Source organism: Schistocerca serialis, chromosome 1 (assembly GCF_023864345.2).
Source record: "Schistocerca serialis cubense isolate TAMUIC-IGC-003099 chromosome 1, iqSchSeri2.2, whole genome shotgun sequence".
In the NCBI taxonomy this organism is placed as follows: Eukaryota; Metazoa; Arthropoda; class Insecta; order Orthoptera; family Acrididae; genus Schistocerca; species Schistocerca serialis.
In genome coordinates, this window is record NC_064638.1 from 209,458,315 (window position 1) to 209,485,176 (window position 26,862).

General features: G+C 42.8%; 1 protein-coding gene across 3 annotated transcripts in view; it reads left to right on the plus strand.

Annotated features, from left to right (window-relative positions):
- LOC126465978 (kelch-like protein 26) overlaps positions 1–26,862 on the plus strand; it is a 332,331-nt gene that overhangs the window by 177,191 nt on the left and 128,278 nt on the right. For all 3 annotated transcript variants that reach the window (XM_050096350.1, XM_050096348.1, XM_050096349.1), the window contains exon 2: positions 22,629–22,697. The gene's annotated coding sequence lies outside the window, so the exon portion shown is untranslated. The remainder of the gene's footprint in view (positions 1–22,628; positions 22,698–26,862) is intronic.

Genomic DNA, 26,862 nt, shown 5'->3' on the forward strand with positions numbered 1-26,862 from the left:
TTGGGGACATGTTGAAAATGTGTCCCCCGACCGGGACTCGAACCCGGGATCTCCTGCTTACATGGCAGACGTTCTATCCGTCTGAGCCACCGAGAGCACAGAGGATAGTGCGACTGCAGGGATTTATCCCTTGTACGTTCCCCGTGAAACCCACATTCCCAACATGTCCACACAGATTAATCTGCCACGAGTAATGAGTATGATGGGCAAACATCTATTACGCGCACTACGAATGTAATGGTGTGGACATGCTGGGAATGTGGGTCTCACTGGGAGCGTACACCGGATAAGTCCCTGCAGTCGCACTATCCTCTGTGCTCTCAGTGGCTCAGATGGATAGAGCGTTTGTCATGTAAGCAGGAGATCCCGGGTTCGAGTCCCGGTCGGGGCACATTTTCAGTCTGTCCCCAGTGAAGTATATCAACGCCTCTTTGTAGCTAGGTTGTCCATTTAATTAACATTTCAAGGTAATAAATGACGAGAATCGCTACGTAGCGTATAAAGCACTGACATGAAAGAGATTCCTCCACAACCGGGTCAAATTTCATGCGCTTTCAGAACTCATACATTTCTGTTTTGTTGCGTCAAACTGCGTACGACCTGAGATGTCAGTGTAAGTGCACAGAAGCTGAGAACAAAAAATGTATTCGGGACTAGATCAAACGATTCGGTGACGGGAAGATACCTGTTAATGATCAGAGAGCTCGACTGCCACGAGCGGCTCATTAGGCCACGCCTGTAGATTCTGATACAAAATGAACGACGGCCTTTGAGGTCGATACGGACAACATAGCTTCACCAGGACAGCGTTAGCGACATAATTTGCAAAGACTGACTAGTCACCTATCTATATCTACATGAATACTCCGCAAGCCACTATATAGAGTATGGCGGGAGGTTACCACCTACCACTATTAAACATTTCCTTTCCTATTTCACTCGTAATTGGAGCGAGGGAAAAACGACTATTTATATACCTCCCTACGAACCCTAATTTCTCCTATCTTGTCTTGCTATCCTTTAGCTAAATGTACGTTGGCGGCAGTAAAATCTTTCTGCAATCAGCTGCAAATGCCTGTTTTCGAAAATTTTCTCAGTAGCTTTTCGCGAGAAGAACGCTATCTTCTTCGTGATTTCACGAAGCATAGCCGTTACACTCTCGTATTGATCGAACCTACCAGCAAGAAACCTAGCAGCTCCATCTAAACTGCTTCGATATGTTGGATGTCTTCCTTTAATCTGACCTGGTGGCGATCCCAAACACATGGGCAATTCTCGAGAATGGGTCGCACTAATGAATGTTCTATACGCTGTAGCCACAGAGGAACCACACTTCCATAAAATGCTCCCAATAAGCTGAAGTCGACCATTTGCCTTCCCAACAAGCGTCCTTACGTGATCACCCCATTTCAGATCGCTTTGCAGCGTTACACCTAGATATTAAATCGATGTTATTATGTCAGGTAGTACATTAGTAATGCTGTATTCGAACATTACGGGATTGTTTTTCCTACTAATCTCCATTAACTTAAAATTTTTCTACATTTAGTGCTAGCTGCCAACAGCCGTAAAACCTTGCTCATTCTCATCCTCACCCTCAGAGCGAGCATTTATGGACAGCTGTACTACTATATAAGGACAAGTAGCTGTTTAAAGTTTTTACCAAAAATCACGGAACGTTATTGACCGATTTACTTAATATATTTGCATCTTACTCTAATGAACATAAGCTACATATAATACAGGGTGTACATAAAGTCCGGCAACACTTTCAATTATTCATTGCACGAGAACTAAACATTGTACACATCTCATACAGATTTGAAGAGAAACTCTGAAAGTTTTTTTTACAAACATTCGATATGCGAACCATGAGTGACCCGGCAGACGTCAGTACGGTAATCGAATTCTTGCCATACCCCTCCCAGCATGACATCGTCGACTGTGGCAGTCGCTTCCCGTATTCTCTCCCGGAGCTCTGCTACATCTCGTGGTAGAGGCGGTACATACACCAGATCTTTCATGTGTCCCCATAGAAAAAAAGTCACACGGAGTGAGATCTGGTGATCGGGGAGGCCATTTCATGAATCAACTGTCCCTGTCTGTAGCGCGGCACTAGCGCTGACTATCGGAAAATTACCAAACTACGCTGTGGCGGTTTACATGAAAAAAGGTTTCAGGGTTTCTCTTCAAAATGACATATGTATGGCATCTGTACAATGTTTGTTCGTGTGCAATAAATAATTGGAAGTGTTCCCGGACTTTATGTACACCCCGTATATATAATCTTAGCGACTGCCGCTTCGCTCGCGTGGACATTATGGTCTCCATAGATTTTTGTTTTATTTTTTGATCGTATTTTTCTGTCGTTCACAAACTACAACATCTAAACTTTTCGCGCTCGTTGAGACAATAGAAGCATAGTCGTCTCCGAATGTACATTTGAGCATTCTGGTAGCTGGAGTCGGAAGTCTGTTCATCCCGCCTTTTGAATTGTTGTGGTGATACTTCCATAGACACTTCCATCTCCTAACACATAGTTCGTTACAAGTCAAATATATACTTTCGTAGGTTTTGCTTTAAAAATCTTTTAATGTGATGAAATATTTTCATAAAATCTCCTATTTCACCCCCTCAGGGACTGAATTGCCTAAAGCACTGTTATTCGTATTGTTTATTTCTAACCGTGAAGTCAAACCCAATTTTCGTGGATGTAGGTTTAAGAAAGCTGTGTTAGTACTTAAATAATGATTTGTTTAAAAAGATTCACCCACTATCTTACCCCATTAGTGGCTGAATTCACAAAAAATTTCAAGCAATTTTTTTTTTTTTTTAATTTCTAACCGCGAAACCGATATTGGTAGCTCTAGCTTTAAAATTGCCTTAATAGCGACATTCTTTCAATATACATTTCAGCCCCTACTTCATCCTTAAGGCGTGAAATTACGAACAGTCTTTTACTAACAAATACCTACAGTGTAAGAACACCATCCTCTCCAAATTTAAAGTTTCTGTCCTTAACGGTTTGAGCTGGACGATTATGAGTCAGTCAGGATATTTATATAGAGAGATGATCAAGTATGTAATGGAATATATATACAGTGGAAATGTTATTTAAAAAAACCTGTTGAGAGTTCTTGACTGATACACGTCAGATTTTCACATGGTACTCTAATAAAGATTTGGACGGACATGGGCCATACATTAATACATTGTGTATAAATACATGGGGAGTCAGGAGGAAAGGTACATGCTGTGAGGGGTGATAGTATCACTGATTCCGATTGAAAGTCATATAAACGTACGTCCTAGTCTTCAGTTTTCGAGGAAACTGGTGGAAACAGTGGGGAACAGGACAAATGTAGCTGATTGTAAATGAAACATTGTGCTCTAATGTTGTGTTTAATTCTGTGCATTTCCTCACAAAGCTCTTCAAGAAGCCCACCCTCAACTGCAATTCAATTTTTGCAGCTCTTGCAGGTAGCTGCTGATCTGAGTTCATTCCTCCGGTCCTTTACTTGAGCACACGCATATAACATATGAGCAAGAAGTTCGGCCTTGTGTGTCCACTCTGCGATTGTAGACTTCGCACTTCAGCGAAACCCCCATAAAGTAATCTGATGGAGTAAGACTGCGTGACCTCGGTGGCCAAGAAAGGACTCCACGGCGAGCGATCTGACGCTCAGAATACGTTCCTGCCAGGTACTGTCACTGGCCGAACGGAGTGTGCTGGAGCTCCATCGTGCTGAAAGGAAGAACTACGTCCTGTAGCCAAAGGAATATCCTCAAAGTATTCTGGCAAAAACATTTTGAAGGAAATCAAAATATTGTAGTTCATTCAGACCGTTGTCTAAAACTACTGGGCCGATGAGTTGGTCATCAATAATACCGCGCCCGTTCACTGAGAAACGTCGTTGAAAAATTGTTTTCGCAGTAGCGTGCGGATATTCATCTGCTCACACGACTAACGTCCGTGATTTGCAAACAGCTGTATGTCAGATACGGTTAAGAAAAAGGCATATGTTCATTTGAAGTTTTTTGTTCGGGCTCACCAATACTATAACCCACAAGGCATGTACCTTTCCTTCTGACTCGTCCAGTATGTATATAATATATAAAGGGGACACATTGTTATCAAAAAACTCGGAAAGTTCTCGACTAATTTACTTCAGATTTTTACACGACTAGCGAATCTGACAATGTTTCGCAGTTGCTAAATATGTATGGGAATTGCATATACATCTTAAACTACTTATCACTCTCTCTGGGCATACTTTCAGCTCACTCCCCCCCCCCCCCCCCCCTTTTCTGTAGATTTCCTTCCCCATTCAATCAATATTTCGCATAGTTTGTCTTTGAATGTGTAGAACTGCAAAGTTTCCCACGATTCTGATTCCGTTGTAGTATTCTAGCATACGCCGATAAGCTGTAATCCCAACTTTCCTGTTTTATATAAAACGAAAGTGACGAAGAAAACAAAACAACACATCTTTGTGTACACAATTTTAGCTAGAAGTTGTTCAGAGGAACAAAGAATGTATATGGGAGAAACAATTTGTCCAATGGTTTACTACATGCCAGGCTATCATAGCTGAAATAACTGCGAGAAAGAAATAAACATCACACATTTTTTGAAACTTAGCAGAGCATTGTTCTTCTCGCGGGCCCAGTTATCACAGATGAAACTGACTGCGAGGTAGAAAAAGACAACACACTTTTTTTCACAATCCAGCAGAGCATTTTTCTTCTCTCTGTCAGAGACTAAGTATGTCTCAATATTTATTAGAAAATCGTGTAAAAATTCGACGGAAATGTGTCGGGTACTTCAGGAGATTTTTAGTAGTAATGCCTCACCTTTCTATGTTACATACGCATGTATATATTACAGACGTAAACAAAATATGTAGCATACGTCCGACTGATGGTCATTTAGGTATAGAGTTAAAATTTGAAGTAAATTGTCCAACTTTCCGAAATTTTTGGTAACAATGTTTTCCCTTTATATCTTATATGTTCATTTATAAATTACATATATATTATACAATGGAAACTCCAGGTAGGACTATCAACAATATACGGAAATATAGATTGCTACTTACTGAAAAGATAACACGCAAAGTTGCAGACAGGCAACAGTTAACACATAAGCTTCCGGCCCCAGCTTTCATCGGAAAAAGAGAAAAACACCATTCATTCACAAAAGCAAGCACACCTCACGCGCACATGACCGCAAACTGCGGCAGCTCAGGTCAGAATGCACCTATCATTTGGGACGCCTTTGTATGTCTAAACTTTCATTAGAGTATGGTGTAAAAGTCTTTCAGTAAATCGGTCAAGCACTTCCCGATATTTTTGGTAACAACGTTAAACAACTACTTTTCTTCGTATATAATCTAGATTTGGATAAATATATGTGGACTATATAAAGGGGAACACTGTTACCAAAAATCTCGAACTTTTACTCAATTACAATGAACATAGACCGGGCATAATGCATGCATCTTTTTAATATCTCTAATATATAAATATATATATTTAATATAGAAAGATGAAACATTGTTACCAAAAATCTCGAAATCCCTTATCCGGTGTACTTCAAATTATTACAGACTTCAATAAAACATTTAGACACGTGAACTACATATTTTTAAACCATAATGTCCATTTTTTGTGTTGAATCCGGCTGCGAGAAGGAAAATGCTCTGCTGTGCTATCAAAATGTGTGGTTTCGTTTCTTTCTCGCAGTTGGTTTAAAGTAAGATAGCTGAGCACGTAGTAAACTCTTAGACAAATTGTTGCTCCCATATAATTATATATACTTTGTCCCTCTAAAGATTTTCAGACAAAAATTATGTATACAATAATGCCGTGTTTTGTTTTTACAAAAAAAAAAACTACTGTGCTTATGGTTTATCACATGATTAGAACTCTACGACGGATTAACAATTCTGCAGTTTATTGATGTTAAAGGTGGTTGTCTGTAATTTTGCTGGTTCGTTCTTTTGCCTTTCTTATGTACAAGTCACCTTCGGATTCTTCCAGTCGCTTGGGACCGTGCTCTGGGGGAGAGATTAATGATAAATGCAAGCTAAATAAGGGGCCAGTACTGTAGAGTACTCTTCGTAAAACTGAATTGCCATGCTATCCGGACCTGATGACTTACTTGTAATCAACTCAGTCACTTGCTTGGTTCAAATTGCTCTGAGCGCTATGGGACTTGACTTCTGAGGTCATCAGTCCCTTAGAACTTAGAACTACTTAAACCTAACTAACCTAAGGACATCTCACACATCCATGTCCGAGGCAGGATTCGAACCTGCGACCGGAACGGTCGCGCGGTTCCAGACTGAAGCGCCTAGAACCGCTCGGTCACCCCGGCCGGCTAGTCAGTTGCTTCTCCGTACGGGATTGTTTGACTATCAAACGATGGTGTTTCTGTAAATCTTCCTGCGTCAGTGATTTTAGTTTTGTTTTTAAACACGAAACTGAAAACTTCAGATTTCCTTTCGCTGTCGTTTATTGCTACATCACACCACTTGATGAGTCACTGTAAAGAAGCCCTCGACTCGTTTAGTGATTTTACACAAGACCAGAATTTCCTTGGTTCTCGTCATTATCTTTCGATAAGCTACATGGGACAATAGTTCATTGTACGCTTCGCGTTTCGATCTTTTATAGACGCGTGAATTTCTAACTTTTGCCTGTCGTCATTTGCGCGTTCTTTTCAGTCTTTGCTTCCTCAGTATTTTTTTGAATTTTGTTATTAAACGACGGCTGGTCTTTTCCGTACTTAATCCACTTACTGGACACACATTTCTCCAGAGCGCGATGTACAATCTGTTCAAACTTTGCTTATTACGCCCATCATATTGGAACTAAGCTGTTCCTATCCATTGTGTAAGCAGGATGCTAACAACTACTTACCTGCTCTTTCCAGTATAAATAACTTCCTCGCCTCCTTGATGGTTTTGTTGACTTTAGTAACTGTAATCGCTATGATATCAAGATCACTATGCCCTGTCTATAGCGACACAGATAAGCTCAGGCCTGGTCGTTGCTACAAGATCCAAAATATTTTTATTGTGTGTGAGCAGATGAACTAAGTGCTTAAGACAAGTTATCAAAAAACTTGCTCAGAGCTATTTCACAAGAACGTCTGTATCACCTGCAATGAATCCATACACGTTCCAGTCAATACTCCGTAGGTTAAAGTAGCCTCCAACTAATATTGCATAATTGGCGTGTTTTCGCGCTACTGAGCGTAAACTTCATTTGAATATTCTGTAATTATTAACCCGCGACAGATAAAAACGTCCTATGGTTAACTTGAGTTCACCTAGTTTGGTTTCTCTTATCCGTGATCTTCACAGTTGGAATCAGTTTCAATCTCAATAGAGATAATATGTGTCGACTGCACAATGAACACTTCCCCTCCGAAGTCGTCTGATCTGTATTTTTCGATATACGTCCCATGCCTCGCTAAAAACTTCGGAGCTTTCTACTTCTGGTTTCATCAAGCTATTAGTTCCCAGAACAATTTGAGTGCGACCACTTTCCTGGATGGAAGTACGTTCGAGAACTTTGTTACGAATGCTTCGGCACTTCACTGTCAAAATAAAGTCTTCCGAAGTGTCTTAACTTCGCAAGCGTACTGATTTTGCTCTCTGCCTATCGACTGGGAGCTTTCATCAGAGGACCTCGAACAATCGCCTCAAGTGCTGCTGTTTCCTCTATGTAGTGCACCCCTGACGTATCAAGGAGAATCCTAAAATTCCCCACCGTATAACGCAGCTCCAGAAATCTACAACCAAGACCGTCATGATGTGTGTTTATATATGCCTGGTTCACATTATAAATGATACCAAAAGACCTACAACAATCCTATTTCGATCAATTTCATTATGCGACTCCGCTAAAAGTTTCCAGCAGCTCTGTTTGTTGCCAAAACTGTGTTATGATCCATATGAGAAAGAAGTGGAATTATCGTGTCTACACCCACATGTGTGTCTCGTGTCGGCTAATGTACGTTCAGTGTTCAGTGTATAGTGAAGGACACATGGTGTACAAGAATCAGTGGCCCTCTTTTTGTTCCTTTCACGGATAGTGACTGAGAACGAAGATTGCCAATATTCCTCTCATACGCCCTAGTTCGTCTACATTTTGCTGTCGTATTCATTACGGGAGATGCCCTGGGGGAAGTATTTCAGTTTATTTCGTACTGGGACGTGATCATTTTTCTCATCGGCAGAGCACGGATTTTTATGAAATATCATCACTCAAAATGTGTTCATATATCGCTAATGAAAATGCGTAATATGTGCAAGACGGTGTTGTAATATCACTAAAATATTTTATTAAATATTTAAAATAAATATACTTCTTAATCTCATCACCGTTTACTACTCGTATACTATCGTAAAAAGCACGTACCAGGAACGTGAAAAGTACTTCAGGAGGGTGCATTTGACTTAAACTGCTTTTCTTTGTTTTAGAGATCTATTCTGCGCTAATCAAAGAAAATAATTTTCGGTCACATCTGTTAATTAAAATATCTATCTTCATGAACATCTTCTACCTTAACTTTCATTTTGAAGTGGAATGAAAAATAGACTACTTCCCCAAATTCTCTGCAGGTGTAGTATGTCACCGATCAGAAAAAATGCTTCTGTAAGAATACAAGCTCTCACCACATCGCAGGATGTTGATGGTGCAAATTTCAGGAGACGAAATACTCCTAGAGAAATATCCACAGGAGCGTCGTCATATCTCCCAAGAGAACATTGCAACTAGAATCAAATGTCGGAAGGCCTGTACTTCTTGCTAAAACACCGTCAAACTTATTCAGTACCCTATGCTCAGTATTAGTTCTTATGGTAGGCAGCTTTCATTTAACGTCTCACCCATTTCTAACGATTTATGCAAAGACCTGATGTCGGGAGCCGAAGTTGCTATGGGTGTACGCCATAGCATTTTCCATCCTCGGTTCAATGAAAGCATTTTGTGCCTACGAGCAACCTTTGAATTATTTGTACGTTCCAACAGTTTTCACGTAATCAGTAATGGATTTGATGGTTCTTCTCCGCAGACTTTGCAAACAATGAAATTGCCAGTGAAACGACCTCATACGTTCGCTGTTTCGTCGGCTCAATCCATTGATGGTGGTTACTTACACAGCATCGCACACTTCACAAAAATCTAAAAATAGTTTGTCCTTAATGTCCACTCATCAAGAATCTGTTGCCCGCAATACTGTCGTAAAAATGCGCGATACGTAGGAAACTGATGTTTGTACTATGAAATGCTGGCAGCAACATAACGTTGCGCACCAATCAAAGAAAATTCGTTTGTGGAGTTTCTAGTCTTTTGTATCTGCGTCAGTATCATTTGCGCTTCTCAGACAACTGCACTGATTTGTTCTTCGCACATCACAAATGGCTAGTAATCGGAAAACTAAGCCTCTATTCTCTTATTTACCATTCTGTTACCCTCGACAGCACACGAAACACTTTTGCTACGTACTGTAATAGTTCCTACAATGCAGCTCATAGTATTGTTAGGTGTCTGATGTGTTTATGAGAAATGAAATTTCGTATCTTAAAAAATAAGCAGAAGCACTCACTTCGTAATCCAACTCAAAATAAACCACATGTTTTTACAATAGAACGGGTATTTAGAGATAATTTACTTTGTGTCTTCAACTTCTGTCGTGAATTAGATTAGTTTATAGGGAAACAATAAATGTAAACAAGCAATATGTCATTTTAACTTCCACAGAGTTAAAATATGTAACATGTAATTATAGAGAAGTACGCAGCGATAAAAGTAAATATATCAACGTTGGTAACGCAACTTGTGAACGTTTACACTTTTCCCGTGCGTAAGATCAAAGGAAAACTATGTTTAATTATAAGGGGCGATCAAAAAGTTTCCGTTTGAGGGCGTTGCTACAGTGTACATACAACGTAGCTCGATTTCTATGCATGTTTATAACCACCGACATGTAGGAAGGGGTTAGCGTGGCGTTCGGTTAACGAGACAACGTATATTATGGCGACTTGACTGGCTATTGCGTCTAAACAGGACCCCCGTGCTGTTGTTCTTTCTTTTCGTGGCTGCCCCAGGTCAAACACCGGTAGACATGCATCGATAAAAGAAGAATGTGTTTGGGGTAGGGTGTAAGACGAAACCATCGTTGTGATATGGTGCACCAAGTTCTATGTTGCTTGATGATAGCGCACGTCCCCATATCGCGAATGTCGTAACGCAGAAGTTATACCAACTCAAGTGGGAGATACTCCAGCATTTACCCTATAGGACTGATCTCTTCCCATGCGATTATCACTCCTTCGGTCCCTCATAAACGGCCTTCAGGAGTCGACGATTCCTATCGGATGACGATTTGCAGTGGTCATTTACGGACTTCTTCACGCAGCAGAACAGCGTGTTTCACCAAACTGGTATTTTCAACCTGGTACTTCGGTGGGATGATTGCCTCAGTGTTCACGGCGATTTTTGCTTTATTGACATTTGTATACTGCACTGCACTTTTTCGTCTCAGTGGTGCCCATGAATGAAAAGAGTTGTAAGTACATACTTTTGTTACATTTTACGGTATTGAGCCCGTCGTTTGTTCCATTGAGCAAATTAACGTTCAACTCCTCAACTTTATACCGCACATTACCTACGTTTTTTATTACTCTTTAGTAAGAAATTTAAAGCGAGAAATGCGAGCGCATCTGCATCACTGACCGGGTCGAAGGTTTTTCGTGGCCCGGGTGTTTACGTCGTCCTCATCATTTCCTGTCGTCGTCGTCGTCGTCATCTCGGGCGTGGTGATCTAGCGGTAAAGCGCGACCCAGGATCCGAGAAATTATGGGTTGGAATTCCGATCGGATCACGGATTTGCAGTCTGCGTTTTAATCTTACCTTCACCTGTCGGCGATGTGAGGAGTAGCCGGATTCCACATTAAACTGCAGGTTCCCTTCCTCTAGGTAGGATAATTGTGGGTATGTTCGGGCTGCTCAAATCGCCGAAGTGACGTCAAATAGAAAGAAGGGGAATTTCAGAGTAGCTATTCATTCAAAACCTTGTTCGATATGTGTAAAGTTTTTAATCTGATTAATCTCTTCATTATCAGACCGGAAGTAGAATTAGTGTCTTTATGTGATGCGATAAGTCGAACCTGACTAGTTGATACCACAGTTTGCACTACACCTGACACTGCTTTCTGTTGTGCCACACTGGCTGTTCGTACTTGGCAAACGGGCAGGGCAGGATACAAAAGTGATCTAAGTTAATTGACTTCCTTCTCGTGATTGCCTTCCCGTCGTCGTCGTCGTCGTCGTCGTCGTTCATCTCTCTTTGTTACAGTCCACCTCAAGATTATGTTTAAGCAATCGGTTTAGCTTTATCCCTCACCATTACACTCTGAGAGACATCATGGTCGCGGTCGTTTACCGGTTTTAAGTGCTTATTCTGTTCACCTTCTTTCCATTGCACGGTTACCTATTTACTTAATTTCGTGACTATGTTTAATTCTGTCTACTGTGTTTTGTTTGTATAAACCAAATCCTCCATCTTGCCACGCCTTCTCAAGCTCAGTCACCCTCATTTCTAAAAGCATTCTAAACTTTTAGTTACTCTACTTGGACTCATTCTTCGGATTGTCAAACTTTTCCCCCAAATATCATCATATAGCGTTTTTTGGGTGTTTTCCGTGATTTAAACGTTTACTAATATACTGTTGTCCCCTATTTTACTGATGATTCTTTTCTGTGTATTCTCGTTCCACCAATCTTAAAGGTAGTGATTCTGATGAAAACGCGCTTTCTGACTGCATCAGAAAAGTAAATAAAAAAATTAAACTGTCATCAACCTGAGGGTTGGTTTGAACATTGCACTTCCCCAGGGCATGGTCGTGTTGGAAGCGATAAGGGCTTACTTGCCTCCGATCTTCGATCAAAGTTAGTCAGCCTGTGGCAGGGGATCTTCATTTTAACGTGGACTACCTAAAGTTTAACGTGGACTGCAACAACGGGAGAACTTGGAAATTTTTTACAGAACAAACATTTCCAGACGTGAAAGGAGAACGTGAAAAGAGCGATGTCAAAAATTTCCTACGTTCGACCGGGGTGAATAATTATGAACATCAACAGGTAATAGAATCGAGATTGGCTATTTCAAAATCTTACCAGCTCATTTGGGAGTCTTGATTCGGAATTCTACAAAAAGAAATAAAACAAAGGGCAGCGTAAATCTGAATTATCAATAGTTCAGGAGTATTATCCATAATGCTGTAAGAAAGAACTATCCTACAAATACTCTAGAAAGGCAAATGTGAGATTGCACTATACTGGTGGTACTGTGACAGACTGAAGCTCACGTGCTGAAAGGATGGCTGAAAGATTTCTTCAGAATTCCTACGTCAAATTTTATTCTTCTTACTAAATCCAAACGTTCCACGCAGGTTCACAGTTGGTGACTGGGTTGGGACCGGAAAGGAAAGGGACGGGGGTGGGGGGAGAGACTGCTGCTGCCTATCATTCGAGGACTCTACAACCGGTGCTAGGAAAAGGCATCCTCTCAAAATTTCGAATGAAGTCGTGCCAAAAAGTCTTGTTCCAGAGTACACTAACGCTGTGATTTCTAGAAAATTCTTGTCACGTTTTAAAAGTTACCATGTTTCAACGCTAAGACTGTCTGAAAATATGTGAATGAAAATCGTTGTAAATCAGAGTTGGTCCTCTTTTTCTTGGTGTTCAAGTCGCAGTAACCAACTGTGTGTATTAAACCGAGGACCTAGAAACGATGGAGAGGCTTCGTCCCGCCGTAGCCCTCAGTGGTTCACAACCCCACAACAGGCCACAGCAGTCCACCCACCTCACCAGTCCGCCTGCTCAGATGGGTGGTACCGTGCTTGCCTCCCATGCACTGAGCCCGGGTTAGATTCCCGACCGGGTTGGAGATTCCCGACCGGGTTGGAGATTTTCTCCGCTCGGGGACTGGGTGTTGTGTTGTCCTCATCATCATTTCATCCTCACCATCGGCCGCAAGTCGCCCAATGTGGCGCCGACTGAAATAAGACTTCCACTAGGCGGCCGAACCCGACTGGGACCTCCCGGCCAACAATGCCACACGATCATTTCATTTTCATATTGATCAGCTAGAACATTATGACGACCGATCTACTATCGATGTAAACACATGGAGGCGATAAGAGCGTCACCTGGCGAGGAAAGAATGCTATAAAAACACACGCGCACATGGCATCAGTGAGGTGAGCGTGCTGTCCGTGTGTAGAATTAGAAAGGTGCGCGATCTATCTGAGTTTCACCGAGGGCGGATTATGATAGTCCTAGGGCTCGGCACGAGCATTTGCGAAACTGCACAACTTGGCGAATGTTCGAGGAGTGCTGTGATGCGTGTATGCAACACGTGGTAAAATCAAGGTGAAATCACGTCCACACATCGTGGAGCTGGGCGGCCACCATTCATTACAGATGTCTTACATCATAGGCTGAGCAGACGGGTGAAACAGGACAGGTGGCGAACATGAGACTTACAATGCTGGCCAGAGTACAAGTGTGTCTGAACACACAGTGCATCGAACACTCGTAACGATGGGTCTCTGCAGCCGACGATCCATGCAAGTGCCAGTGTTAACATCACGATATCGGCAACTGTGGCTGAAATTGGCACGTGACCATCGGCACTGGACGTCGACGTACTGGCAGAGCTTTGCATGGTGTGATGAATCCCGATACCTTCCTCATCATGACATTGGGAAGGCGCGAATCTGTAGTCTTCTAGGGGACAGCTCCTTGACACCTGTACTGCGGGACGGCGACTCCATTACGCTCTGGGGGGACATTTCAGGTGGGACCCATCAACCCAATAGAACTCGTGCAAGGCACCACGACGGCCAAGGAGTATCGTACACTGGTTGCAGACCACGTGCACCCTTTCATGACGATCATATTTCCCCCCGGCAGTGGCATTTTTCAGCAAGATAATGGTCCATGTCACAGGACCTGGGGTGTCATCGAGTAGTTCGACGAGCACAGTCGCGATTTCCTGTTGATGTGCTGGCCTCCCAACTCGTCAGATCTGAACCCGATCGAACACACATGGAATGTGATTAAGCCAGACATCAAAGCTCATTTGCCCTGATCCCCGGGTTAAAGAGAATTAGGTGACTTGTGTGTGCTACCGGCTACCATTCTGTCTGGTCATCGTAATTTTCATTGAATGGAGACATTATGTTAGAACCTGAAATTAAAGACCAAAACTGAGATACTAGATATGCTTCGCCAAACATGTTTCGCCCTAATTGCGGCATCTTCAGTTGGTGTTCTTGGAAAATGTAACAAATTTTCTACATTTGGAAAACGCGAATAGGTTATTGCTAATGCCCGGTGAACGTCATCTGCCAGCGTGTGCAGTGCCAACAATAAAATTCGGAGGCGGCAGTGTTACGGTGTGGTCGTGTTTCTCATGGAGGCGGCTTGCACCCCTTGTTTTGCGTGGCACTATCACAGCACAGGCCTACATTGATGTCTTAAGCAACTTCTTGATTCTCACTGTTGAAGAGCAATTCAGGCATGGCGATTGTATCTTTCAACACTATCGGCCTGTGGCGGGGTGGTTACGTGACAACATCCCTGTAATGGACAGGCCTGTATAGAGTCCTGACCTGAACCCTACAGGAAACTTTCCGGATGTTTTGGAACGCCGACGGTGTGCCAGACCTCACCGACCGACATCAATACCTCTTCTCAGTGCAGCACTTCGTGAAGATTGGGCTACCATTCCTCACAAAACCTTCCAGCAACTGATTGAACGTATGCCTGCGACAGTGGAAGCTGTCATCAAGGCTAAGGGTAGGCCAACGCCACATTGAATTCCAGCATTACCGATGGAGGGCGCCACGAACTTGTCATTCATTTTCAGCCAGGTGTGCGGATACTTTCGATCACATAATGTAGAAGTAATGTAGATGTCCTTCTCTTTGCCTATTACGTAAAGCTTTCGTTCCACGTTACTAAAATATCTGAGATACAGAAATGATTTTACTTGTTCTTCGCCATCCGGAGTGGCCAAGCGGTTCTAGGCGCTACAGTCTGGAACCACGCGACCGCTACGGTCGCCAGTTAGAATCCTGCCTCGGGCATGGATGTGTGTGATGTCCTTAGGTTAGTTAGGTTTAAGTAGTTCTAAGTCTAGGGGACTGATGATCTCAGAAGTTAAGTCCCATAGTGCTCAGAGCCATTTCTTTTCTATATTTATTCTTATTCCGTATCCCTCGCCCTTCTTGCAGTTCTCCTCAACCTCTGCTGTTGCTCATCTTCTGATTACCCCAAAACTGTATGCTCATCTGCGTATTTTAAAGTATTGATCCTTTCTCCTCCAATTACAGTGCCTCTTGCGTCCTGTATGGCCTTACTTATCACAATTTCGGTAATGGTGAGCATCATTATCTAAAATTGTGACATCGGAAAAGGAAGATGTGGGTTAAGAAACGTTACATATCAGATCTCTGATTTACTGTTCGTGTAGCCGACCTGTTATCAACCATGCACGAGGGCTTTCTGGGCTTCTTGGTTAGGCTAATTGCACATTTTTTCGTGGAGCTCTACAGCAAGTTAACTCCTGGAGAGGGTAGGCATACGATAAGAACAGCCGTAAAGAAAGCTAATGTTAGCTACCTGTCAGATACGGCAGGTGGCAGTGTGCGAGGCGCAGCGAGTTAGCTCACGGAGTCGATGTGAGCGTGCCGTATCATTGACTTGTTAGCCACGTGCCCACCGAGGGCGGACAGCAGCCGTAGGCGTGACACCGAGCCGGCGAGGTTTTCCTTGTGGATCGGCCAGCGTGGGCCGCGGCCGGCAACAGGTCTGCTCACGAGACACCGCACTGGGTCACGTGACTCCGGTTGCGACACTGGCGCTGTGCCCAGTTCGTCGTCCCCGCACGGGAGGCACCGCGTGGACCGCGGAATCCGCCGCTCCTTTCCTTTACAAGTCTTTCTGAAAATCGCCAGCCATTCCTTAACATGTGGCATGTTGTGGATATCCGATATACAGATTGCAGTAATTGAAATTACTTTTTAAGAATATTTTTTGTCTCCTCATTTCTTCGGTAGAACGGGTCGTCGGAATAATTACGCTTTGGTAGTCAGACTGTTCAGCCAAATGTCAGATGCGTTGGTAGAGGACAGAGCAGTCCCCAACGGGTATATGAATTCCAGTTCAGGCTTTTGCCTTATAATCAAGAGAAACATCCCGAAAGCTCTCAGAACCGGTCGATGAGAACGGCTTTTAATTTTATTCGGGACGACATGTCCCAGACAGACGTGAAAATGTTTGTGTGTACAGTGTAAAATCGATGACGTAGTCGACATGTGAAAAAGATGATGCGGTAGCAGAACAAACCTAATAATCTGATTGTCATACGACATCACACTTTGCAGAGAACTGTTCTTAAAGTGTCTCCACAAAGACATGTTGGTTTTCGTCGGACGTCGTATATGCGTTAAGAGTTATTCATACCGTTAGCGAATGAAAGTGGCCTCATCAGTAAACTAAATTAGTGAGATCACGTGGCGATTTACAATTCGGCAACGACCGTGTTCCAATCGTCTACATTCATGTCCTTTTAGAAAGCATTGAATCTAATGTAAACACTAAGGGAAGGGGCCAAGCATACGTAACGTGCGCCATACTGTTGCATGTGGAACAACGATATGTGTGGAATTGCAGTGCTTGGTTGTTAAGGGACTACATTCTACCATCTGAGGGTCTTGAGACACCATCCACATTCTGTTAACGTGTACGTCCAGAAGAAATATGTCTGCTGGGTAAGGCTGTAGGATAGGTAGATAATAATATCGACCAAAACAAAAAGTCTCGTAAACATAGGAACTAAAATGTATACTTTTAAGTTCCATGAGCACTCGTTCATCTTCGTTCCTATCAAACATCTCTCTTCTATTGAATAAGTTCTCATACCTGTTACAGTATGCATTTTAGAGACCATGTTTACGGGACATTTTTGCTTGTTATGGTCCATATTGCCTCCTCCGAAAAAATGGAAAGCAAAGAGTTTGCTGCGGAAGAGATGTTTCACAATAGCGAAGATGAACAAGTGCTTACAGCTCTTAGGGTATGCCTTTTAGAGCCCATGTTTACTGAACATTTTTGTCTTACTACTACTACTACTACTACTACTACTACTACTACTAATCAAAACATGGAACACGTTTTTTTTTTAACGCCCAGGTGGTGGGGGCATCGAAAATGACAGGAACTGCAGCGCACAAATTAAAATCGGGATAGCAGTAGAGAAACAGGCGTTTCTGAAAAAGTGTGTGTGTTCTGTATCAGTATGGACAAAGATTTGATGAAAGGCGTGCCCGACTGGGAAGACTAGCATAGTTGCCCTGTTTTGTGCTGTCTGTGTTCGCAGCCCGTTTCTCTAAACTTGGCATCTGCATGTGGCGCCGAGGCAGCAGTAGTTGGATTTCAGGGAACCAGTTTTGTCAGACAGTCAGGGAAGTTGTTGTAAATAGATGAGTATGTGCCAAGCAAGATCGTAAGAGATGGAAAAGAGCCACCGTGGTACAACAACCGAGTTAGAAAACTGTTGCGGAAGCAAAGGGAACTTCACAGCAAACATAAATATAGCCGAAGCCTTGCAGACAAACAAAAATTACGCGAAGCGAAATGTAGTGTGAGGAGGGCTATGCGAGAGGCGTTCAATGAATTCGAAAGTAAAGTTCTATGTACTGACTTGGCAGAAAATCCTAAGAAATTTTGGTCTTATGTCAAAGCGGTAGGTGGATCAAAACAAAATGTCCAGACACTGTGACCAAAATGGTACTGAAACAGAGGATGACAGACTAAAGGCCGAAATACTAAATGTCTTTTTCCAAAGTTGTTTCACAGAGGAAGATTGCACTGTAGTTCCTTCTCTAGATTGTCGCACAGATGACAAAATGGTAGATATCGAAATAGACGACAGAGGGATAGAGAAACAATTAAAATCGCTCAAAAGAGGAAAGGCCTCTGGACCTGATGGGATACCAGTTCAATTTTACACAGAGTTCGCGAAGGAACTTGCCCTCCTTCTTGCAGCGGTGTACCGTAGGTCTCTAGAAGAGCGTAGCGTTCCAAAGGATTGGAAAAGGGCACAGGTCATCCCCGTTTTCAAGAAGGGACGTCGAGCAGATGTGCAGAACTATAGACCTATATCTCTAACGTCGATCAGTTGTAGAATTTTGGAACACGTATTGTGTTAGAGTATAATGACTTTTCTGGAGCCTAGAAATCTACTCTGTAGGAATCAGCATTGGTTTCGAAAAAGACGGTCATGTGAAACCCAGCTCGCGTTATTCGTCCACGAGACTCAGAGGGCCATAGATACGGGTTCACAGGTAGATGCCGTGTTTCTTGACTTCCGCAAGGCGTTCGATACAGTTCCCCACAGTCGTTTAATGAACAAAGAGCATATGGACTATCAGACCAATTGTGTGATTGGATTGAGGAGTTCCTAGATAACAGGACGCAGCATGTCATTCTCAATGGAGAGAAGTCTTCCGAAGTAAGAGTGATTTCAGGTGTGCCGCAGGGGAGTGTCATAGGACCGTTGCTATTCACAGTATACATAAATGACCTTGTGGATGACATCGGAAGTTCACTGAGGCTTTTTGCGGATGATGCTGTGGTGTATCGCGAGGTTGTAACAATGGAAAATTGTACAGAAATGCAGGAGGATCTGCAGCGAATTGACGCATGGTGCAGGGAATGGCAATTGAATCTCAATGTAGACAAGTGTAATGTGCTGCGAATACACAGAAAGATAGATCCTTTATCATTTAGCTACAAAATAGCAGGTCAGCAACTGGAAGCAGTTAATACCATAAATTATCTGGGAGTACGCATTAGGAGTGATTTAAAATGGAATGATCATATAATGTTGATCGTCGGTAAAGCAGATGCCAGACTGAGATTCATTGGAAGAATCCTAAGGAAATGCAATCCGAAAACAAAGGAAGTAGGTTACAGTACGCTTGTTCGCCCACTGCTTGAATACTGCTCAGCAGTGTGGGATCCATACCAGGTAGGGTTGATAGAAGAGATAGAGAAGATCCAACGGAGAGCAGCGCGCTTCATTACAGGATCATTTAGTAATCGAGAAAGCGTTACGGAGATGATTGATAAACTCCAGTGGAAGACTCTCAGGAGAGACGCTCAGTAGCTCGGTACGGGCTTTTGTTGAAGTTTCGAGAACATACCTTCACCGAAGAGTCAAGCAGTATATTGCTCCCTCCTACGTATATCTCGCGAAGAGACCATGAGGAAAAAAATCAGAGAGATTAGAGCCCACACAGAGGCATACCGACAGTCCTTCTTTCCACGAACAATACGAGAATGGAATAGAAGGGAGAACCGATAGAGGTACTCAAGGTACCCTCCGCCACACACCGTCAGGTGGCTTGCGGAGTATGGATGTAGATGTAGATGAAAGTCACTGTAATTTACTACCAATGCTTGATGTCTACTAGCTGACTTAGTCCCGCTAGTCCACACAGAGGTTTGGTCCAAACTAATCAGAGCCGCTGCTCAGAACCGGACTCAGTTCTCTTGACGCTTACATTCATCCGGTGCTGGCTACCTAGTCAGTTCATCTGGCTCTCTCGTGTTGATATTACTATGGATTTTGTGGCCAAGTGTTTTGATATGACGCTTCCTCGTAAAAGCATCCCGCAGTCTGCCGAAAACGCCCGCTGATTGTGCGACTTGTAGACTTTCCGTGTGTTGGCTAGACGTGTCTTGTCAACTGCTATGTCCTTTACATCAAAAATATACAGCCTCATCAACATCTACCTTCCTGCGACCACGAGTACGTATAAACAAAGCTTGCGCAGGAACTAAATAAGAACTGCTAACACCTATAACTTCAATAAAATGAAAAGAACGATAAAAAAATTGCATTTCTACGAGCAAAACTCTCAAGGCCACCGTACTCACTTATACCTCCACATCTAGCAAATACAAGTTAACCAACCATCACGGTTACCAGGCGAAGTAGCACCAGTCCGAGTTACAGCAAAATCAAATCTACAACCTAGAATCACGACGGTCCATCAATAACAGCACGAGAAGCAATGCCTTTAACTTTATTCTTCGCTATGATAACAGCAGTCTTCAACTCAACTATAGACAATAGCCTTAGACGCAGTCGCACGCGATCGACGATGACGACGATAGCGACACCCTATTGTGTGCCGTTCAATGCTGTTGCGCATGTACAACTCCAAGCCAGAGTCGTCATCGTCGCTCGCGCGTGACTCTGTATAAAGTTGAGTTGAAGGCTGCTGTTATCACAGCGAAGAATAAAGGTTAAAGGCATTGCTTCTGGTGCTGTCCCTGATACACTGTGTGTGTTTTTAGGTTGTAGATTTGATTCTGCTTTAACTCGGGCTGGTGCTACTCCGCCCTACCCAATAAAGGCATACTTCAGAACCGGTCGCAGCAGTGGCTTCTGCAGAATGACGCAGACTTTTTCTGGTAACACTGATGTAGCTACACAGAGGTGCTTGAAACGACTCAGCGCCTCCCCCGAAGTCTCTGAGCGTGCTGGTGCCACGTCAACCGAGTCAACTACGTAACGATGAGGTGAGGCACAGTTCTGCTCTGTAGCACTCTGTTCCTGTGAATGTGGACAGTCTGTAAGTTCACCAGGATGTTCCGACGCATATAATACATTTGCTTTTGTCTTGTTGAAAGTCAGGAGCCACTTCAAGACCCAGCTGGTTACTGGGTCAATCGATGAATCTGTCACACATTCAAGCTTCGTCCGCCTACGTGGTTTGCGATAGGCACGCCAAGTGTAAATAGTGTGTAGAGAACCGACCACAACACCGCCCCTTGCGACACACCAACATTTGTTTTCTTTCATGAGCTGCCTTACTTGACGTACACGTAGTGTGAACGTTCATTGGGTGTCAGACATCTACCGTACTACTACCTCTTTTTCTCGAAAATAGTGTGTCCGATGTGTTCAAGGAAATGAGTTTTAATCAAGCCTTATAGGCCAATAAAATGGTAAAACAGGAAACTAAGTGAGCTCCAGTGTTTCATCTTAGAATGTGAAGTAATATTTTTTGTTTAGTAGAGCTATCGAAACTTCCATTTTTGTGTTGACAGTTTATTGGAATGTTACAGCGATTCAGTATGAAGAAAAGTCGTGCTAACATTAAGAACTTAAGCAAATCATGAGGAAACAAAAGTTTGTACTGCTATATAGTGTAGCAGTATATCCCAGTGCTACAAATTCGTGAATATTGCTTCTTGAGGACAAGACTTGTAAAATTCTCTCCAATATCATAAATTATAACTTACGAGCAAATACATTATCACAAACAATTTCATAAAGCTAAGACGCAAACTAGAAAAAAGTTCGGTATAAGTTTATCATAAGAATACACACACACACACACACACACACACACACACACACACACACACACACACACACACAATACTGTGGAAATAAGATACAAAATGTAAAATAATAAAATAATGTGAAGTCGACGATAGACACATAGATTTACACTGATCAGCCAGTACATTATGACCACTGACATACTGCCGTCTCGGGACTAGTGACAGCTAATCAGACGCATGCAGTATCAGTGAGCGTGCTGTCCGTGCGTTGTGGAAGGCGCGCGATGTATCTGAGTTTGACCGAGGGCAAATTATGATAGCCCGAGGGCTCGGCACGAGCATTTGGGAAACTGCACGACTTGGCGGATGTTCGAGGAGTGCTGTGATGACTGTATTCAACACGTGACGAAACCAAGGTGAAACCACGTCCAGAGGTCGTGGAGCTGGGTGGCCACCCTTCATTCCAGATGTCGGACGTCGCAGGCTGAGCAGACCGGTAAAACAGAACAGGCGGCGAACTGTGGTGGAACTAACACAAGACTTCAGTACAGGGCAGAGTACAAGTGTGTCCAACACACAGTGCACCGAACACTCATAAAGATGGGCCTCCGCAGTCAACGACTCATGGATGTGCCAATGTTAACACCACCACATCGGCAGCTACGAGTGAAATGGGCACGTGACCATCGCCACTAGACGTTGGCGTGGTCTGATAAATCGCAAATACGTTCTTTGTCATACCGATGGGAAGGTGTAAATCTGTCGGCATCCAGGGGAACAGCTCCTTGAAGGCGGCAGCGGCAGCTTCACTGTGCTCTGGAAAACGTTCGTTTTGTAAATAAAAACTCCTTTTGCTGCGATGTATTTTGTTCGTGACGCGTTGTTTTTTTCCCTTCATCAAATGATTTTAGAATGATAGTTTTGTTTTGAAATGCTATATTTGTAGACTTTCAAACAGTTAGTCTTATTTTTTATGTAAATATGATTACTTACAGTTATTACAGTTTTTCGCTGGCATCTACGTTTCGTTTCGTCTATCACATGCCAGAGGTCGCACTTAACTTTAGAACCATAAGCACATTTTCACGTACGAACTTTGTTTTGATCACATAATACAATTAGCATTACTCACTTCAACAAATATTGTGTTCATTAATCATACATTTGTTTTCTGTGTCCAGATGGAGTACAGAAGAATGACGAGTCGTTACCCGTTATAGCTACTATTCCCATCTAGGCGGAAAAAACATGTAAGTACAGATGCTATTCTTTTTGCTCTTATCTACTAGTCTAATATGGCCTAAGTACCAGTGTAAAATGCAACAGTTTGGAGCACGCATATCAAACTCTAACTTTCTGAGTTTGTATCCGAATTAATGTCGTCATTCTTTTCGCGATGTTTCGTCAACTTCGTTACTTGCCTTCCTCTCGTGTCTAGATGTCGTTGTTCTCTTGTCTTGCCCCCAACCACCCTATGGACGGAATACACCGCGCACCGCTCTAGTGATTGTTTCCCAACACCTTCAACAATTAGTCTGACAGAAATTGAAGACCAAAAGGCTGCGCCAAAAAGTATAAACTTTTTATGCAACAAAAATTTCGTCAAGAAAATATCCTAAAAATTCATCTTCAATAGGTGCTTATCTATGATTGGGGGGGGGGGGGGGGAGAGCACTGACATAGTTTGTGACGGGATTTAAACAATTTAAACAATCCTCTGTCCCTGCTATTTAATTTATGACCCGCTGCGTTACACTTAACCAGAAGTTTATCGCGTTCTGGTATACGAAGATACTACTGATTAATTTGGTTGATCATTGATTTCTCCCAGAAAGCCTGAAGGATAGATAGACGTTTCTCACCTTTTTGTCACTTGACTCTGGAATTCAAACATTCAGTGAACTGAGTTAAAACATTAGTTATAGTGCGCCTCCCTCCATTGATGGGAAACGTTCTTTACATATCCCAGTAGATATGACCGCCAAAGTAGATGAATCGCTGTAAGGTACAGTTATTGTAACGTAAAATTGTTGCTTTTAAAATCGTTACAGTATGTTCGTAAAGGTAGGAACAATGGGAAGTTGCGCCTGGAACACAGATAACCGCTTCTATGTATCAATGTCTATCGAAAAGGCTGTTTCTTTTTCGTCCCCAAAGGGAGCATCGCCATACCATTGCAGTAGTTACTATCAGAGCTGGTATTCTGTTCCTCTGTTGTCTTACGCATGAAGTTCGTCGCTTAAGACTAATAAGGCAAAAGACATTATCGGCATTACCAGAAAATCTAAGCAGAAAATACAATAATCTCTTTTCGTGGCAAATTTTAAGATCAATTTGAAGCACCACTATACAGTACTCGCTGAATACTTTAGAACAAAAGTTATACGAACGATAGCAAATCCGAAATTGAATATTTCTAGAACCTGTGATATGATACGAATATTTCAGACGTTAAGAGAACTTGAATGAGTAATTATGTGAGGCACGTCCTCGAAAATTATGTTCAATAAAAAAATCTTGCATGTTACCTGTGAGTTATGCAGAATCTATTTAGCGGAAATTGAAGTGCCACATATAACTGTGAAGAAAATCCCTCTTTCTCTTTCGCAGTGTAACTATCCTTCAAGACTACCTCAACACAGTTATACGTCAGAGATGAGAAACAGAATAAGTACGAGTGTAATGTAGAGGGATGCATGCACTAGAAATCAGGCGTCGCTCTTAAGTTAGTGTTGTACCGGCTGCCTTCTTTGCTTCCGCTGTTCCGCAGGTATGACTAGTCTGAGAATGGCGACGCTGCTGTCGCTGTGTATTCATTGACGCGTTCTCTGTTACTGAAGAGTGCTGGAGTGAGCGTACATGTTGGCAAAATCAAGTATTCGTGCGGCCTGCGGTTCTCAGCCGCATTTTATGATATGCAACTAGCAACTGAACCCAAAACCGTCAGCTAACGTTAAGAGCTTCGTAAGAGTGTAGTTTCCCTGCTCAGTAACAAACAATTACGGAGACAATAATATTTTAAGATTTACTTAATTTTTAGGGTGAAGGGATTTCTGCCATGAGCCAAGTAGGCTTTAAGTTGGCTGCTTACCTAAGAGGCAGAAGGGAAAGTGCCGCGACCATTGCGGGGTTAGAATATGTGGGATGAGGAAGGTTTTATTGTTTATCTTCCAGTACCGACAGTATGTGCACGACCCTTACCAGCAAACTGCTGTGGTATAAATTTTGACAAGGAAGTGCCATGGATTCGCGAACGCGCGGTATAGAGACCGTCTTTTTCAAATGCGATAAATATTTCCAACAAACGATATGAAATTAAGCCTGCAGTAATACAACGCAATGATTAGAAGAAAAATGATGTTCAAAACATTTAGTAAACAGTTGTGATTGTGTCCCAAATTGTATAATGCATTTGAACGTAATTACAGTTACTGTTATTAATCTATTAACCATCCGCTCGCACAGACAACGCAACAACACTTCGCCAGGCAATGAGTGTCCCCAGTTTAAGGTCGCTGAGGATGGCGGCAGTCTGAAACAAGGAACGATCGACTTAGCGATCAATATGTGGGAGCCGACGGCCAGCTTATCGCGGTAATGTATTGAAGGCTCATAACATACTAATTTATGTGGGTTACCAGACAGTCATAAGGTCGGTACCTACGCAGCCCGAGGATGCGCCCTATAATGTCAGTATTGGCAGTTGAGTAAAAATGTTTGACGATCACATTTGTGGAGGGTTTTGACCTGCAACCAAAAGCGTGCTGTTTGTACATTCGCCTTTGCTGAAGATAGCTGGCTGTGTCTCGAACGAACCAGTTTATGCTAACTAAGATCCCAAGACACAGACTGGTTTGTGTATAGAATTTGACAAAATGGATCACATGGGAGAATATTCAGCTAAAATATCCCGCTTACCGGACCGTGAAATCTATACTTCGAAGAACACGGTGTGGAAAGTGCTGGTGGAGGAACTGTTACATCTCTATTACGAACGAAGAGTGCAACCATTGGAGTCAAATGATTTCGAGCTGACAATGAAGATGATTGGTTTGTATGGCGCTCAACTGCGCGGAGCCGGCCGGAGTGGCCGAGCGGTTAAAGGCGCTACAGTCTGGAACCGCACGTCCGCTACGGTCGCAGGTTCGAATCCTGCCTCGGGCATGGATGTGTGTGATGTCCTTAAGTTAGTTAGGTTTAAGTAGTTCTAAGTTCTAGGGGACTTATGACCACAGCAGTTGAGTCCCATAGTGCCCAGAGCCATTCAACTGCGCGGTCGTCAGCGCTCGTACTAAGTCCCAATTTTTGCACAGTCCTATTTTTTTACATGGTCCAATCTAGCAACTGTCACTGATGATGATGATGATGATGATGATGATGATGATGATGATGATGATGATGATGATGATGATGATGATAACACAAACACCCAGTCCCTGGGCAGAGAGAATCCCCAGCCCGGCCGGGAATCTTACCCGGAACCCCATGATCCACATGCAGCAACGCTAGCCACTAGATCATGAGCTACGGACGAGTGCTGACAATGGATTATTCAGGCCACTATGCTTACTGAAGTGTCGAACTTAGCCGGCCGCAGTGGACGACCGGTTCTAGGCACTACAGTCTGGAACCGCGCGACCGCTACGGTCGCAGGTTCGAATCCTGCCTCGGGCATGGGTGTGTGTGATGTCCTTAGTTTAGTTAGGTTTGGGTAGTTCTAAGTTCTAGGGGACTGATGACCTTAGAAGTTAAGTCCCATAGTGCTCAGAGCCATTTTGTCGAACTTAAGCAGTTTCTGTTGTTTACGGAAGTGATCTCTATCTACCGTGGTGCCGCTTTCGACTGCTGCAATAGCTATGCCTAGACGGATGAAAAATTATGCGCCAAAAAAGTCTCAGGACACTTTAAAGGAAAAGCTCATAGTATTCCCTAACGTTCGAAACCTGGCTGAACTATCGCGCCCTGTTTGTTCTTAGTTTGGTACATTATTAACATACCGCAGAACTTCCGTAAATGTATTATGTCGCTTCAGATCAATTTCTTTCCTGCGATAATACGAACTTCTTCATGCTAATAATTGTTTAGAAATACAAAATAACGAATTTTTTAGAAAATTACGTATAAAAAATTATGTACTTGTAAGTCACGTCAGCTTCAGGTTTCACATGACAGGCTATGGCAAGATAGTTGAAGAGAAAATAATGGAGTTACTCTCGGAGGATTTTCCATCTGATACTGATAAACGAAATAAGTAGTGACGCTGAAAAAAAGGACAGGCTCTTGAAAAATTTGGTTTCACAAAACAAAAACAAGAAAAGCGACAACACTCGATGTATCAGTTATCAACAGAATACTTCCACTTCGTTCCCAGAAGCTCAACAAATTCAGTTTGACTGTGGCAATCATAGTAAGGCA